Source organism: Caretta caretta, chromosome 3 (genome assembly GCF_965140235.1).
Source record: "Caretta caretta isolate rCarCar2 chromosome 3, rCarCar1.hap1, whole genome shotgun sequence".
In the NCBI taxonomy this organism is placed as follows: domain Eukaryota; kingdom Metazoa; phylum Chordata; order Testudines; family Cheloniidae; genus Caretta; species Caretta caretta.
The window spans coordinates 166289174-166305363 of NC_134208.1; the positions used below are offsets into that span (position 1 = coordinate 166289174).

Sequence of the window (16190 nt, forward strand, 5' to 3'; positions counted from 1 at the left end):
CAAGTTAAAGGAGTATCAGCTAGATGAATGGACTATAAGGTGGATAGAAAGCTGGCTAGATTGTCGGGCTCAACGGGTAGTGATCAATGGCTCCATGTCTAGCTGGCAGCCAGTATCAAGTGGAGTGCCCCAAGGGTCGGTCCTTGGGCCGGTTTTGTTCAATATCTTCATAAATGATCTGGAGGATGGTGTGGATTGCACTCTCAGCAAATTTGCGGATGATACTAAATTGGGAGGAGTGGTAGATACGCTGGAGGGTAGGGATAGGATACAGAGGGACCTAGACAAATTAGAGGATTGAGCCAAAAGAAATCTGATGAGGTTCAAAAAGGACAAGTGCAGAGTCCTGCACTTAGGACAGAAGAATCCCATGCACTGCTACAGACGAGGGACCGAATGGCCAGGCAGCAGTTCTGCAGAAAAGGACCTAGGGGTTACAGTGGACAAGAAGCTGGATATGAGTCAACCGTATGCCCTTGTTGCCAAGAAGGCTAATGGTATTTTGGGCTGTATAAGTAGAGGCACTGCAAGCAGATCGAGGAGTGTGATCATTCCCCTCTGTTCGACGTCGGTGAGGCCTCATCTGGAGTATTGTGTCCAGTTTTGGGCCCCACCCTATAAGAAGGATATGGAAAAACTGGAAAGAGTCCAGCGGAGAGCAACAAAAATGATTAGGGGGCTGTAGCACATGACTTATGAGGAGAGGCTGAGGGAACTGGGATTGTTTAGTCTGCAGAAAAGAAGAATGAGGGGGGATTTGATAGCTACTTTCAACTACCTGAAAGGGGGTTCCAAAGAGGATGGATCTAGACTGTTCTCAGTGGTAGCTGATGACAGAACAAGGAGTAATAGTCTCAAGTTGCAGTGGGGAAGGTTTAAGTTGGATATTAGGAAAAACTTCACCACCCTCCTTGTGAAAAAGCACTGGAATGGGTTACCTGGGGAGGTGGTGGGATCTCCTTCCTTAGAGGTTTTTAAGGTCAGGCTTGACAAAGCCTTGGCTGGGATGATTTAGTTGGGGATTGGTCCTGCTTGGAGCAGGGGGTTGGACTAGATGACCTCCAACCCTGATATTCTATGATTCTGTGATGCTCTCAAGAACATTTACACTCTGAAGACACTATTCACCCTTTCATACTGAAGAGCTCATAACCAATCTTCTGCTATTTCACAGTTTCCAAGGCACATTGGAGCCAAAAGCTTGTAGAATTCATCTGACAGAACCCATCTATATAGAGTTTCCTTTTTGACATAGCGGCCCTCTTTCTTACCAGGCAACAGGTAGTGGGTTGAACTTTTATAGTGGTGTTTTATTATATTCAAGTTGTGTTAATTACCTGGTATAACAAGTATAGAAGCGAGGGGCAAATTCAGAACATAACTATCAGATCTTTCTTACCCTACATTTAGGAAGACAGAATAAATGCAAGGAATCCATTTAACAATGACAAAAAAGTGCATTTTACAAGAGTAATAAAGGATGTTTTTCTTCTCTCCCATGAGGATCTTAGTTATTCAAGGACAGAATGTTTGGTTTGTAGATGCTCATTCAAGGACTGACTTTTCAGCTGCAACTTTTTCTAAAAACACCCCGTGTGTACAGTTTCTATGTATTCTTAGCTAAGAGATTTCACAGCAGATTAAATCTTGTACCCTTGTTGGAAATACAGAGGTTAAAATTTCAGTTCCCTTTGGATATTTTAATATCAGGTTACAACTATATATAATGAGGTAAAAAAAAACCCATCAAAAAACCGTAAGGTATTCAAAACACTTCAAAGTAGCCCAGGGAAAAAAAAGATCCCCAGAGCCCTCACCATCATTAAGCAGTAGAACCATAAAGTGGTTCATGTGCATCTCATAGGAAAAGGCCACCAAGAAAACAAGAGGTAAGAATTCTGCAGAGGATCCAACCTCAGTCCTTTTCTTGGCTCTTCACAAGGAAGGGTTAGGGCTACTGTAGAAGTAACACACACACAAAATAAAAATCGACTAGCCTAATTTTCAAAAATGCTGAGTACCCTCATCTCCCACATTTGACTTCAAAGTCAGGCCAGATTCATTTGGGTGCTTAAATATGAGTGAATCACGGGAGATCTGACTAGATGATCATAATTGGCCCTTCAGGCTTTAAACACTATGATTTGGGGGATGAATTTTAGGTACCCACGTTTGAAAATCGTGGTCACAGCCTCTGCCATGAGGTATATGGCCATTTCCATAGCAGCACTGACAGTCTCTAGAGTCAGCCACACCTAGAGAATGCATCACATTGAGGTTCTGAGAGGAATCTGAAAGATCCTACAGGGTTTCTTAGAGGTGAAGTAACAAGTTGTGAGAATATAAACTGTGGTGACAGCACTCTCTCCAGAATACTGCTAAATGTATTATATTCACAGCAGGTGGCACATGATGCATTTGCTTCAGAAGAAAATCTAGTATAAAAGGAGAGGTTAGTGAACAGCTGAAAGAGGTAGCTGAAGTCCTTACACAAGGAAGTCTCTGATGAGTTTTTGTTTATTTCCTACACAGGAATTTTTGTGAAGGGTGGGAAGAAGTGAAAGGAGTATTGGGAAGGGCAACGGAAATCCAAATAATTACCCTCACCTCAACCAGAAGAAAACCCAGCACACATCTAAAGGGAAGTCAATCAAAGTTTAGCTTTATTCATCAGGACTGCAGTCCTAGGAACCCTTAATGACAGTGTTCTTTATTTTATAAATTATGCTACAATCATAAGTCTGATCACACACGGTGGCTTTAATTTAAATTTAAGCTATGTGGTTTTACCAATCTGCAAGAGATTTGACCTTTCAGCTGCCTCTCTCAATTACCTAACACCACATTTAGGCAATGCTGCATTTCTGGCTTGGAATATGATGGAAATGAAAACAGAACAACAAAACAGCAGGCATTTCTCAACTGGATAAAGGGCAACGAAGCTGGAGATTCTGTTTCAAAGTGATTACTGCGAAACCCAATCCATTCTAAAATGAATACTTCACTAAACAGCACTTCATCTTTCAGATGATTGCATTTGTGGAACAAGGTTTTTTAAGAGTCTGCCAATTTCTAGTATAGCATAACCTATGCTACTTAAAATATGGTGGGGTGTACTTTTAAAAAAATCTAAGCAGTCTATACATATCATGCAATCATTTTTGAACTGCATGAAGAGATAAGGAACAGAATCAGGACCCATAAAATAAAAATATTCTGTCAACTTCAGTGCAATGTTTGGTTTGTGTAGAAAGCATAAGGTTGTGCAACATGGTTTGATCCATAACATGGCAGTTAGCCAGTCTTCTATACGCCCCACTTTGACATGCTGTTCTAATATGGGCCTCTATGCCTGCAGAGAGACCCATCAACTTCACCGGGACTATAGGCATATGTATTGGCAATACAGATAGAAAAAGTGCATTATAATACATTTTGACCACTCAAACCATAAAAATATAAATGAAGCTTCTAATGTGGGTTACATATTTCGAAGCAGATTGTGTTGTTGCAACTTAGTTTTAATTTAAAAAGCAATTTAGAGAGCAGTTCTGTCTTGTTTGCAAGAAATCCAAGAACAGAACAATAATCTGAACTCAAGTAAGTACTGAAAAATATTAAATTGTGATGTGTACAGTAGGAGTCGAGAATTTAAAAAGAAATTGCATATTATAGCTAAATATAATCTGCAGTGGACCTGGTAGAAAATATGAAATTTGTGTTAATATGCTGCTGAAAATAGTCATTAAATATACTAACTACACTGAACTTGAGGCATATCGCTTCTGATCCAAAGTCCACTGAAGTCAAAAGGCTCCACCTGACACCACTAACCTTTGAGATCATGCCCACAGTTCCTAAATAAAAACAAGGGGTTTTTTTGTTTTAGAAGACTGAGGTAGTAGTTTAACCTACTGCACTTTTAGGAAGCATAATTAATTCCTTTGAATAGTAACTTTAAGAATAAAGCATTGTGGTAATGAAAAAAAAATTCATGCTCTTAATAAGTTTTAATTTTCAATTATACCTTTAGACATTTGCTGTCATAAGACATTTTTTATTTTTCCATTCAGCGTGTAAAGGTTTTCTTACAAAATGTAAGAAATCAAAATATTTCCCTAAAATATTACTTCCAAATAAAAGTATCACTCAAACACACCGAGTTTGCAACCCCCGCTGTCCCTGTGATGCTATCATTTCTGTGCTCATGCTTGCATGTTCCTAGATAAGCAACCTGTGTCTGTGTCTAGCAAGCTCCTCTCTCCTGGAAATAGGTATGCGGTTTATTTAGAAAAAAATGAAAGGTACAATCCCATTTGAGAATTTACAGTAGGGAATCACAGACATGCGTCCAATGTTAAGGTTGAAAAATAGTTTTTGTTCTAGGTCGCAGTCCTGTGGCCCTTATTACCATGACTAGTTCATTAGCAGGATTGTACATGTGAGTAGGGGGTTGCAGGCCTTAGTTTATCCACTTCTAACTTTCTCACAAAGCGGAATGGTGGGGGGAAGCCTCTCTCCATCTTCAAGTTTATTATGATACTCAGACTGGAGGAGAATGTTTTGTTTTATTTTTGAAACATGTGAGTTAATTAGCTAATTACAAAAATTACAGGACTGAGAAGAGTATCTATTTATAAAAACATCCTATTTTTCTACCCACTCATGACCAGAGCTTTGTGAAACCTGGTGGTTTCAGTTCAGAGGATCTCATGGGAATCTTTTTTCTGCTTCATGTGAGTTCACATATCCTGAGTTTTGCTTTTTAATCTCATTGTTCCTGGAATACATATAACAGTTCAAATAGTTCTGTGTTTAAAAAAAGCTGCCAAAAAAATTCTGCTTTTAGGCACAGAGCAGTATGTTTTCGTCGATCTGCAAGCACACATTCCGCAAGAAAAAGCTATACTGAGATAAGGATCACTTTCTAAAATACACTATCTCAAAGACTTTCTAGAAAGAGAGACTTCATTTGGCCTACTAAGAAAAACAACTCACAACCACCTCTGTTTAGTCAAATGCTCCTGAAACAAAGTGCATTTCTTTAAAGACACACATGTTCTAGATAAGAAAGGCTCACACACAAGAATGGCCATACTGGGTCAGACGAATGGTCCCTCTAGCCCAGTATCCTATCTTCCGACAGCTGCCACTGCCAGATGTTTCAGAAGGAACGAACAGAACGGGGAAATTTCATGTAAAGCATGACGTTGTGTCCCTGACCATCTTGGGTAATACCTATTGATGTATCTATCCTCCATCTAATGTATCTAATTATTTTTTGAACATACTCCTCCTTTTCAGTACAATCAGCACTGGAGTACTCAGAGAAGAGAGGCTGATTTTTAAGTCTGCATTTGCAATACAGGACTTACTGGTATCTGTGTAAGAGGGTTGAAATGTTTTTTTTTGTCATGGTAGACCTAGCACCTTCCCCCACAACAGAAGACGATGGAAGCATTCTTCCATCGACCTAGCTGCCAGTGGTTAGGTTGGTATTACTACAGTGCTCAGGGATGTGGATTTTTCACACCCTGAGCACCACAGAAATGCCAACCTAAATTTGAAGTATAAGGAAGGCCAAAGTGTACTGTAGCTTTAGGATGAGCAGGGAGATGTGCTTCAATTCTCTGACATGTATGATACTGGCAAATTATACTACAGCATTTTAACACCAAAGGATACAGAAGTTACAGTGAAACAGAACCACCTATTTTATTTACACGGTGCTTGACATTCCATTTCAAGGCAGGTAAAACAATAAATACTGATAAAAGAAAACTGATTGTCCGCTCTTTCTAAAACATTTTCATTAAATCCAAAAGTTTAGAAAGAAGTGCCCATATGTTGTTTCTCTTCTGCTTTTGCCTCTGATAATTTAGCCAATAAAAACACTTATTGTTGCTACCGAGGCCTCAACAGGCCAAACCTATGAACCTATAACTCAGTTCTTATTCAGAAAATTCACACTGGACTTCAACAGAAGCCAGAAAACTGGCAGGCATTCAGGGTCTGATCCAGTGCCCGTTGAATTCAATAGGAGTTTTTCCGGTGACTTCAATAGTCTTTGGATCAGTCCCCAAATGTTTTCAGTATCTAGCCAGCTAATAATCTTCAAAGGGAGTTTGCTGGAGGAGGGACCTCAGAATTAGGCATGAAAACACAAGAGACAATATTAACAAGATACATTTGGGAGTAAGGAGACCTCCATTATGTAAGAGAACTAAACATCTCCTTTTGTGCAGTGTATATAGCTCCTGGATGGAAGTGAAAGCACAGTAGAAAGCAGCACCCACCAGCCCCAAAACATTTAAAATCATCAAGTCTATCCATGCATAAATATGATCTGCAAGATGTAGTACCCAATAGTGGCCATACAAGGCATTAAACAGTTTTAAAATTTGGGGCCTAGACCTCCAACCCTTCCTTGTGTCACAGAACGACTCTCATGAGTAAGAACTGTTGGATCTACATATCCTAGATACTTATATGGTCCCCCGTTACCATAATATCTCTGCATCTCACAATCTTTGATGTATTTATTGTCACAACACCCCTGTGAGGTATCTCCGTTTTACAGATGGGGAATTGAGGCTGGCAGATAGATTAAGTGCTTGCCCAAAGTCACACAAGAAGTTTGTGGCAGAGCAGGCAATGGAATTCTAGGGTTCTCACATCCCAGGCTAGCATCCTAACCACTAGATCACCCTCCCTCCAGTGGATGGGGCATCTGATTGTAGAATGCCCAAAATTATCTTTGAATACTTGCATGCATCTCCCCTCAAAGAGAATGGAAGTCACACTTGGACCTCTGAGAAGGGAAGTTGATCTTCCCTTCTCAGAGGGACTTTGACTCAGTAATGTCTTGCAGGCAGCAGCTTAATTTCTCTGAACTAAGAGACAGATACAAAGTGATGCCTCTTAAATTTGCAAATTGCCCTATGGCGTGCTCAAAATCTCCAGAGAACTGTACCCTGTACAGAATTTTACTCTGTATAATAATTAGTAAAGAGTATAGTGCAAATAATGCAATCTATTTATTTTAGGCAACATTAGCAAATTTTTAAAGGGTGGCTATTGGGGCAAGACCGCCACCTCTGTTCCTCTAGCTTTCTGCAGGGAAGAAGGCTGAAGTGGTGTAAATGGATCTTAAAAAACCCATATCAGGCCAGGAGGCCCCCATCACGTAAGTATGGCCTACATTCTTTGTTCCCAGATACATACATTTACACTGAGCTGTATGAAAATGCATATTGTTTACTTGCACCCAGTTTACCAAGGGATCCAGATTACTCTTAATCAGTGACCTGTGTTCTCTTCATTACTTATCACTCCTCCAATTTTTGTGTCATCTGCAAAACTTTATCAGTGATGATTTTATGTCTTTTCCCAGATCATTGATAAAAATGTTAAATCGCATATGGCCAAGAACTGATCCCTGCAGGACCCCTCTGAAAACACACACACCCCTCAACCACGATTGCTCATTTACAATTATATTTTGAGACCCATCAGTTAGCCAATTTTAAATCCATTTAACGTGTGCCATGTTAATTTTATACCATTCTAGTTTTTTTAATCAAAATATCACGTGGTACCACGTCCTTACAAAGTCTACGTATATTTGCATCAATGCTATTATCTTAATAACCAAACTTGTAATTGCATCAAAAAAGCTATAAAGTTAGTTTGACAGGATCTATTTTCCATAAACCCACGCTGATTTGAATTAAACTACCCTCCTTTAATTCTTTATTAATCTTCCCACCAGGTTTCAGTAATACCAACTAGATCAAATTTATGCTAATAAATTAGCTTCCAATTCCTCTTGTTCGTTACTGAGGGTGCTAGTATTGTATAGACAACTAAAGAATTTATTCTCTTCATACATTTTGATTAATTTTGTTCTCAACATATCAATTTTGTGCAAATTGAGTGCTCACATCTTCCCTCTTTTTACCTTCCCCTTTTTGTTATTAGTTTAATGCCCTCCAGCCTAGCCCCAAGAAAACTGGTCCCTCTTCTACTAAGATGGAGGTAATCCAAAACTATACAGCTCTTTCTCCCCATAGATGGTGGACCAATGTTCCACCAAGCCAAACTTTCCGTCAATGCTGCTTCTCTAGACAGCGGTTCTCTTGCAGAATCTTCTGCCTTCCTTCATCCATGGAACAAAAGGATCTCAGCAATGATCGCTTGGACATACGTCAGCAAACTCAGAAGTGTGCTGAAGAATAAATCTATTATTTGTGAGATAGCATTGACACTGCATCACAGGGCGATATGAACCATCATCAACGGATTCTTACTAGTCATCTTCAGAAGCCTACCGAATCTTAGAGTGACATCTTGTGGCACCTTAGAGACTAACAAATTTATTTGAGCATAAGCTTTCATTTTAGCCCACGAAAGCTTATGCTCAAATAAATTTGTTAGTCTCTAAGGTGTCACAAGTACTCCTCGTTCTTTTTGCTGATTTACAGACTAACATGGCTACCACTCTGAATCTTGTATCTTGGCTCTGGGAAGACAGCACACTCTCCTGTTGTCCACCTGTCCTTTGCAGAAATGTTCTTTCAATTCTTCTGGGTATTGAATCCCCAACAAGAATAGTCTGTCTTCATTGGACAGATGGAGAACTCTTTAGGGGCAAACTTGATTTTCTTATGGGTTGGACCAAGCTGCCACCCACAGGTATGACCTGTATATCTATTCATTCCCTTGGACCAGTTGGATCTTGAAAGATATCTTCCACACTGAGAACCTGGTATCCTTCTGGAAACGTCTACCTGTACAGAATTCCTCCTGGTCCTCTTCCCTCTGCTGGCCACAGCCTGCCCATCCTTGTCTGTTTCCAGCTGCATAGAATGCCCCCATATTCTTTTCTATGAACTGCCAGGCCTTCTCTGACATTTTCCTCTGTCCATCTCCTTCATGGTCAGCTCCTTTCTTCTTGATTATACACTGCAGGCAAGATAGGCTGGGGAATGGCTAGTTTGAAAACCCCACTGAGGCTCAGGCATGATCCGGGGTTCTGAGCAGTTCATTAGCTGTGGAGCAGCATCAGGACTTAGGTGGCTTTGTGTATGTCTACCTACAGAAACTTAAGTACCTACAGAGTTTATCAGTAGTTGAGTGGTGGTTGTGAGATTTCATTAGCACGTAAATGTTGGGTTTAGGCACCTAAGTACCTTTGTGAATTTAGCCCTCGGTGTTTCCAACCCCAGTGGGGTAAAAAGAAAGGGGAGAAGATACACCACTCCCCCTGGAATGCTGCCCAGGGCACAATAGTATGCATACCTATGTGCATTATTTTGTTATGTCACCTTCATCTCATCTTCACCTGAAGCAGAACAAGAATAAAATTCTGATCCCCCATCCCCCGCCCCACTCTCCCATCAAAGAAATATTACATTATTTTTGGGTAACTCAGAAATCATTAAAGAACTGCACTTTTGTTTATTTACTATCCTTTTTTAGTGTACTAGGTAGTGTGTCAAAATACTAAGCAACTAATAAAAGGGCAAGATTACTTTTATCAAGAGTCCTTCCTTCTGCACGAGCCAAATAATCAAGAAGGAAGAGATAAATCATGCAGTGGAGGGATGCCAAAAAGAAACTTTGCCTTCCTATTACTCTGAGGTTTACCACATCAAATTTAAATGTTTAAACAACAAGAAAGGTCACAGATAGTTTGCTGTCAGCACGGTCCAGCTTCCATCTCTTTAAAGAGGCAGCCTTTATAAAAAAAATGGGCCTTTAGGTGTAAAGAGTCCTCTTCCCAACCCAGGTTAGTTATGAGGGGAAGGAGAAGCAGTGGTGCTGGAACTAGGGGTGCTGTGCACACCCTCTAGCTTGAAGTAATAACACCACCAAATACTTAAACAACGTCTGCAAGCACCCCCACTATAAATAATGTTCCAGCACCCCTGAGGAGAACTGACTATTCCTTACATGAATAAAGAAATTAAACCAAAATCTGGGTGCTTGCAGACGTTGTTTAAGTGGATATGCTTTACAAATTATTCGCCCAACCTCAACACATATATTTTTGTTTGTGAGGTGTCTGCAACCATCATAGTCAAATTAACTTTTTTAATACAAATAAATACTTAAAATATTTACACACACACACACACACCCTACTGACTGCTAAAATGAAACAGCCAATTTGAAATCTAATGAGGCAAATTGGGTGAGAGAATATCTTTTATTGGACCAACTTCTGTAGGTGGAAAGGATAAGCTTTTGAACTCCACAGAGCTCTTCCTCAGGTCTGGAGAAGGTAGCCAGCGTGTCCAAGCTAAATATAAGGTGGGACAGATTGTTAAGCATAAGGAGTTCACACATGCTGAAGGAGACCACTTGAAATGGGCAATTAAAGGTTAGCAGGCAGTAGAGCGTTTTACAAAGTGTTGTAATGTGCCATAAAACCAGTATCTCTGTTAAGTCCATGGTTTTGTGTCCAACAGAGTTATGAATTTAAGTTCCCAGGCTCATCTTTTGAAAGGGTTGTGCAGGTTTCCTTTGATGGCTAAGATTAAGGGATCTGAGATGGAGTGACTGCTTTGTGAAAAGTTTTGTCCCAAGGTGATAATGTTGTTCTCTTATTTTACTGTGAGTTCATCTGAGAGTACAATGATTATCTGGTTTTCCCACACAGTTGTTGCTGGGGCATTTGATGCACTGGATGAGGTACATTACACATTGTGATAGGCATGTGTAGGACCCATGCATCTTTACAGGAATGTTGTGCAGCATATTGATCATTGTAGCAGTGGAGATATGTCTGAAGGCTTTGCAACTGTTGTTCTAGCAAGATCTGGTGCTGCTTTGAGTTGGCGTGTCCTGGTCTGTGGGAGTTTGCATCTGATCTTGAGCATGGCAGGGTTGGGGGGTGGAGTTTGAAGGCCAGAAGAGGGATAAGTGAAAGATTTCTTGCAAGATGTGGTCCCCATCAAGTATGGGTTGCAAGTGTTCGATGTTACTCCATACAGGTTCCAGTGTGGGGTGGTGGGTGACAACTAGGGGTGTGTAGCAAGTGGGGTTTTCCCCCCCCCACTTCTGAAGCAAATTCTTCTGGTGCATTTGAGTGGCCTTTTCCAGGATGCAATCTACTTCCCTTTAAATCTTAACTGTTTTGTTGTTGTTATAACCCATTGCACTTACAACTGCATCTTTTGTAGAACACTTCCCTTTTTTAGTGACGGCAGTTTTAAGGGTGTATCCTGGACTTTCTCTTTGGAGCAAATTTTGTGGTATCTGAGTGCCTGCCTGTCGATAACAGATTTCTTGGTGTGTCTGGGGTGATTGCTGATCTGTGGAGGTAAGTGATCAGTGAGTTTCTTGTATATAGCCATTTTGGGGGCTCTATTGTTGAAGCTGATGCTGGTGTCGGAGTGTTCTAGATAAAGTTTGATAAATGGAGAGTGGTTGAAATTGTGGTGGAAATCTATGAGGGAGTTTAAGTCATCTGTCCAGAGGATGAAAATATCATCGAGGTATATCGTTGAATTTGTGGTGCATTTTCCCAGAAATTCTTCCTTGTACTGGTCCATGAAGATGCTGGCATATTGGGGTGCCAGCCTAGTACCCTTGGCTATTCCCATGGTGCAGGCAAAGTGTTTGTTGTTGAATATAAAGCTGGTGTGGGTGACAATGAAATGGATGAGTCTGGCAAAGTATTTCGGGTGGACTTCCGAGCATTATTCATTACCTTGTAGGTATTTAAGCCAAGCTACAATGTTGTCATGGTGAGAGATGTTGGTGTATAAGGAGTTGACGCCCATGGTGGCAAGGATGGTGTTCTGGGGGAGGTAGTTAACGATGCAGAGTTTCTGGAGAAACTCGTTAGCGTCTTGGAGAAAACTGTCCCTTTGCAAGGTGTGTGGCTTTGAGGATGGTTTCTAGGAGTCCTGATACTCCTTTAGTAACAGTGCCATGGCCAAATATGATGGGTCTGCCTGTATTACCTTGTTTATCTATCTTGGGAATCATGCAATTTGTAATCTAGTAATTTTAGAAGTTTTTATGTACCATACCTGCCTCAGAATCTCATGGGCAATTTGGTGGAGGGGAGTGTTAAGTGTTTTTTTTGTGAAGACCCACACAAACTGGGCACCTTGGACACTGACCAAGTAACTAAATACGGAGAGAAGATGGTGAGAGTGGCGGAAGGATGGTCTAATGGAAAGAGAGCTGAACTGTGAACTCAGGACGCCTGCATCTAATCTCCAGTTCAGCCACAGAGTTCCTGTGTCTCCTTGGACAAGTTACTTAGCTCTATACCTCAGTTCCCCCTTCTGAAAAATAGGGATAATGCTTACCTACCTTATAGGGGTGTAGCAAGGATAATATTCATTAATTATTGTGAGGCATTCAGATAATGGACAGATGGGGGACATATAAGCATATAGGCCTGGATCCACAAAAGGAACTTAGGTGCCTAGGGGAAAAAAAAATCACATGTACAACATTGCAATTCACAAAGCCCGATTTAGGCACCTAGGCTTCTATATAGTTAATGAGGAGGGATGTGATTCACAAAGCCAGCACACTAAGCAGGGAGTCATCTATGCTAGCCAATGGGAGATGCCATCGAGAAGGGTGTGGCCCTGTGCCCTGCCCCTCTCATGTGAATAGGCAAATCCCAGCTGCAGGGAGGCTCCTATCTCTGCTCGTGAACCATGAAGTGGAGGAAGATAGGCAGAGAAGCACCTAACTCGCATTTGGGACCTAATGCAGTGAGCATGCTCAGAGGCTGCCTAACTGCACACAAAACAGCCTGGGGAGATGTAGGGGGGGAAAAAGGCAGTCCTTCCTTCTAATCTTTAACCCAGTAGTTAGAGCACTCACCCGGGATGTGAGATAACACCAGTTCAAGTCCTGCCTCTGCCTGATTAGAAGAGATTTGAACAGAGGTCTCTCACTTCTCAGGAGAGGCTCCTAACCTCTGGCCTATGGAATAGTCTAACATGGGGCTCCCTCACTCTCTCCTATTGAAGTTGTTACAATTTAATTATATAATTAAATATTAATTGGGCCAGAGAAAGAGAGACTGACACCATAGCCCAGTGGTTAGGGCACTCTCCTGGGAGATAGGAGACCACTGTTACATCTCTTCTCCCCATCAGCCAGAGGGAGAACACAAACTGATGGTCTACAATGTCCTGGTTCATTGACGCCTCTGAAACTTAGGGGAGGAGATAGGCATCTGGACACCTAGAGCAAGGCAGCAGCATGCATGCTCAGGGGAAATAACTTAGGCACCTTGAGAACTTTTACTGCAAAACCTTCAGTGCCAAGTGAGTTTAAGTGCCTATAGAGATAGATAGTAGGTGAGCAGCAGTTTTGTGGATTACAGTGACACCTAAAAACAGGCCTTAAGTAGCTTTGTGGTTCCATTATTGGGCATGTAGCTGTGTGGAAAGTGCTACTTGGCTGTCATGATAGCAATAACAGAAGGCAATGGTTTTCAAATGTTTTTTTACTGTAGATCACTTCTTAAGACTTAGGTCTTTGTAGATCACATCCTCTTTTACTCCTTCCCTCCAGTAGCCATGGTAACTGATTACATTACGACAGTATTAAACAGGACAAGACAAAAAGAAATTCACGTCAATGTGATGCTGCTTAATTCTGTCACCTTCATTTTGTATTCGTATTGTTTATTTCTTCTCCCTAGGCATAAGACTTCACACTTAGTAGGACTGACTTTCTACTTATTGTCTGGTGCTCACATTACTCCAGTCTCACCAGGTCTCTTTGTAGTTTACTTCTGTCCTGTGCGTTTGCTACCTTCCCAAATTTCACATCAGTCACAATCTTCACCACCGTTGAGTTTGCACCAAAAGAAACTGGGCCATGAGACACAGCACAATCATACAGGCTGCGCCCAAGTGTAAATAGCTTCTGAAAACAAAGTGCTGAGCAGACCTACAACTGCAAGAAACATCACTGCTTGAAGGAACATAAGGTACAAGAGTTTAGTACAACCTGTCTGGTAAGACCACTGACCTAAGGCACTGTTTGACCAACTGCCAGTCCTGCAGATGTTTTAAACATCTGGAACTTGAAAGTGCTGCTGTGGGACACCCTCCAATTCTTTTATCTTTCTGTTTCAAACATGACACTGTTTTAAAGCATCTAGAATTTCCAGTTCTGGCTTCCTATTTTTTATTCCCCCTTACACACTTCCACCTCAGCCTCTCAGGTATGTTTGGAAAATGAAGTCCTGGTAAGTGCTATTTGGGGTAACAGGATGTTTACTAGATTGTAATATTTCCTCTGTTAAACTAGCCTCTCTAATTTTATATTATGGCTTTACTGGCAATGTCTATTCTGTGAGTACACAAATAGCAACATGGCTATGCAGTCAGAGTAAAGCCTTATTAGATACTACTTTAAAAACAAATACTGTCTGCTCTGAATGGCCCTTAAGCATGATGTTATTATTCACAAGATTGGGTTTTGCTCCACTGTCCATGGCCAAAATTTTCCCTAGCCGTTCTGTTGTACTGTACACCAGTCAGCTTCTGCTAGGCCCCCAAGAGTTTGATGCATTTCACTAGTGTAGTATGACTACACTTTGAGAAGGATGAAAGTTCTAATATAAATTAAAGATAGTATTAATAAACTTATGTAAATTTAGCCCTCCAATTCTTCAGGGTTTCTGGAGAATCAGCTCACACTCCCCCTACTGCATTCACTTGCTTTGTCAATTTTATTGATGGCCTTCATTAAGGGCGGAGGAGGGGGGAAGAAGTCACATCCACCACAAAGAACTGATCGTCTTTGGAATGAGATTGCCATCTCATTCTGAATTTACATGGCTCAACTGCTGTTTGCTTCAGGATGCATATAAATCCCACTAAATCTATCTAATAATGGATACAAGTTTCCAGTAATATCACTATTGAGCATTAAAATTTTAAGTGGTTAAAACCGATGCATCAATCTTAAGTCTTTCAGTTGCATTTGAAGTACTGGAGCTTGCAAGGTACAATTAAGTAAGTATTACAATTAAGCACAAGGTACAAGGTACAATTAAGTAAGTAATACAAGTAAGTATTACAGGCACCCATGAGCCATAGAACTGAATGCACAGCAGATAAAATTCATCTTCTCCCTTCTCCCAAAATAGTGAACAGGTTTTATTCAAGGAACTAATTTGGGGTTTGAGGCTAGGAGGCGACTCCACTGACCCTGCCTGGTCCTGCTTCAGCAAAGCACATGCTGACTTCTCTCCAAGGAATTCCTCCCTTATGAAGATAACCTGGCCACTGGATCTTTTTAAGTGCTGTCCACGTAGTCCCCTACTGCAGGCCAACTCTAACACTGCTTTCTGCACCAGCCTACTGGGACCTGATGCAGAGCCCAGGTTCAAGCCATGCCCTGTAACACTAATGCCAAGACAGCCTGGGTGCCGACCTTGTTTGGCCACCTTCCACAAAAGGGTGAATTATTCTCAGTATGAAGAATTGAGAATTAACTGTTGGCTTCTGAATTTGCTTCCTGTGGCTGGTTAATGCCACAGTCCTAATATAATTTTACAGACAGAAGGGGCCCAATCCTGCTATGTGTCCATGTGTGACATTTCCTTTGACCGTAGGTAGTTATTTCCTTTATTTTTATGTGGGAAGTTCTCTTTTCAACTAAAAGAAAAGGAGTACTTGTGGCACCTTACAGACTAACAAATTTATTTGAGCATAAGCTCAAATGCATCCGATGAAGTGAGCTGTAGCTCACGAAAGCTTATGCTCAAATAAATTTGTTAGTCTCTAAGGTGCCACAAGTACTCCTTTTCTTTTTGCGAATACAGACTAACACGGCTGCTACTCTGAAACCTTTTAAACTAAAGTTGCTTAGATTTCAGATTGACCACAATACCTGCTGTGAAGTTATGTTCATCACATAAATACATAGTCACACGTTGTATTAAATGCAGATTGTATAACAACAATATGGCTGTGTTCCATTATGAGGTTGAAAGTTATTAACATAATAAGTAGGGTCATCATTTCAAACGATGGCTGCATGCACATGTAATTAGTCTGTGTATTAAATATTCTGAGAACCAGATTCTGGCACCCTTACTGATGTTGAATAGCACCTTCCTCTGCAAGCAGGCTTAGTGCTCTGCTTGAATTCTAGTGTAGGTAATTGCGTTCTGCCTACCTAAGTACTCCCTG

The 16190-nt window shown here is 40.9% G+C and overlaps 1 protein-coding gene across 2 annotated transcripts in view; it reads right to left on the minus strand.

Annotated features, from left to right (window-relative positions):
* KCNK2 (potassium two pore domain channel subfamily K member 2) overlaps positions 1-16190 on the minus strand; it is a 212007-nt gene that overhangs the window by 153818 nt on the left and 41999 nt on the right. Inside the window, exon 1 of one of the 2 annotated variants that reach the window (XM_048843168.2) lies at positions 12331-12430. The exons of the other annotated variant lie outside the window; for it this stretch is intronic. The gene's annotated coding sequence lies outside the window, so the exon portion shown is untranslated. Of the gene's footprint in view, positions 1-12330; positions 12431-16190 lie in introns of those variants that run through there. 2 annotated transcript variants of the gene reach the window in all.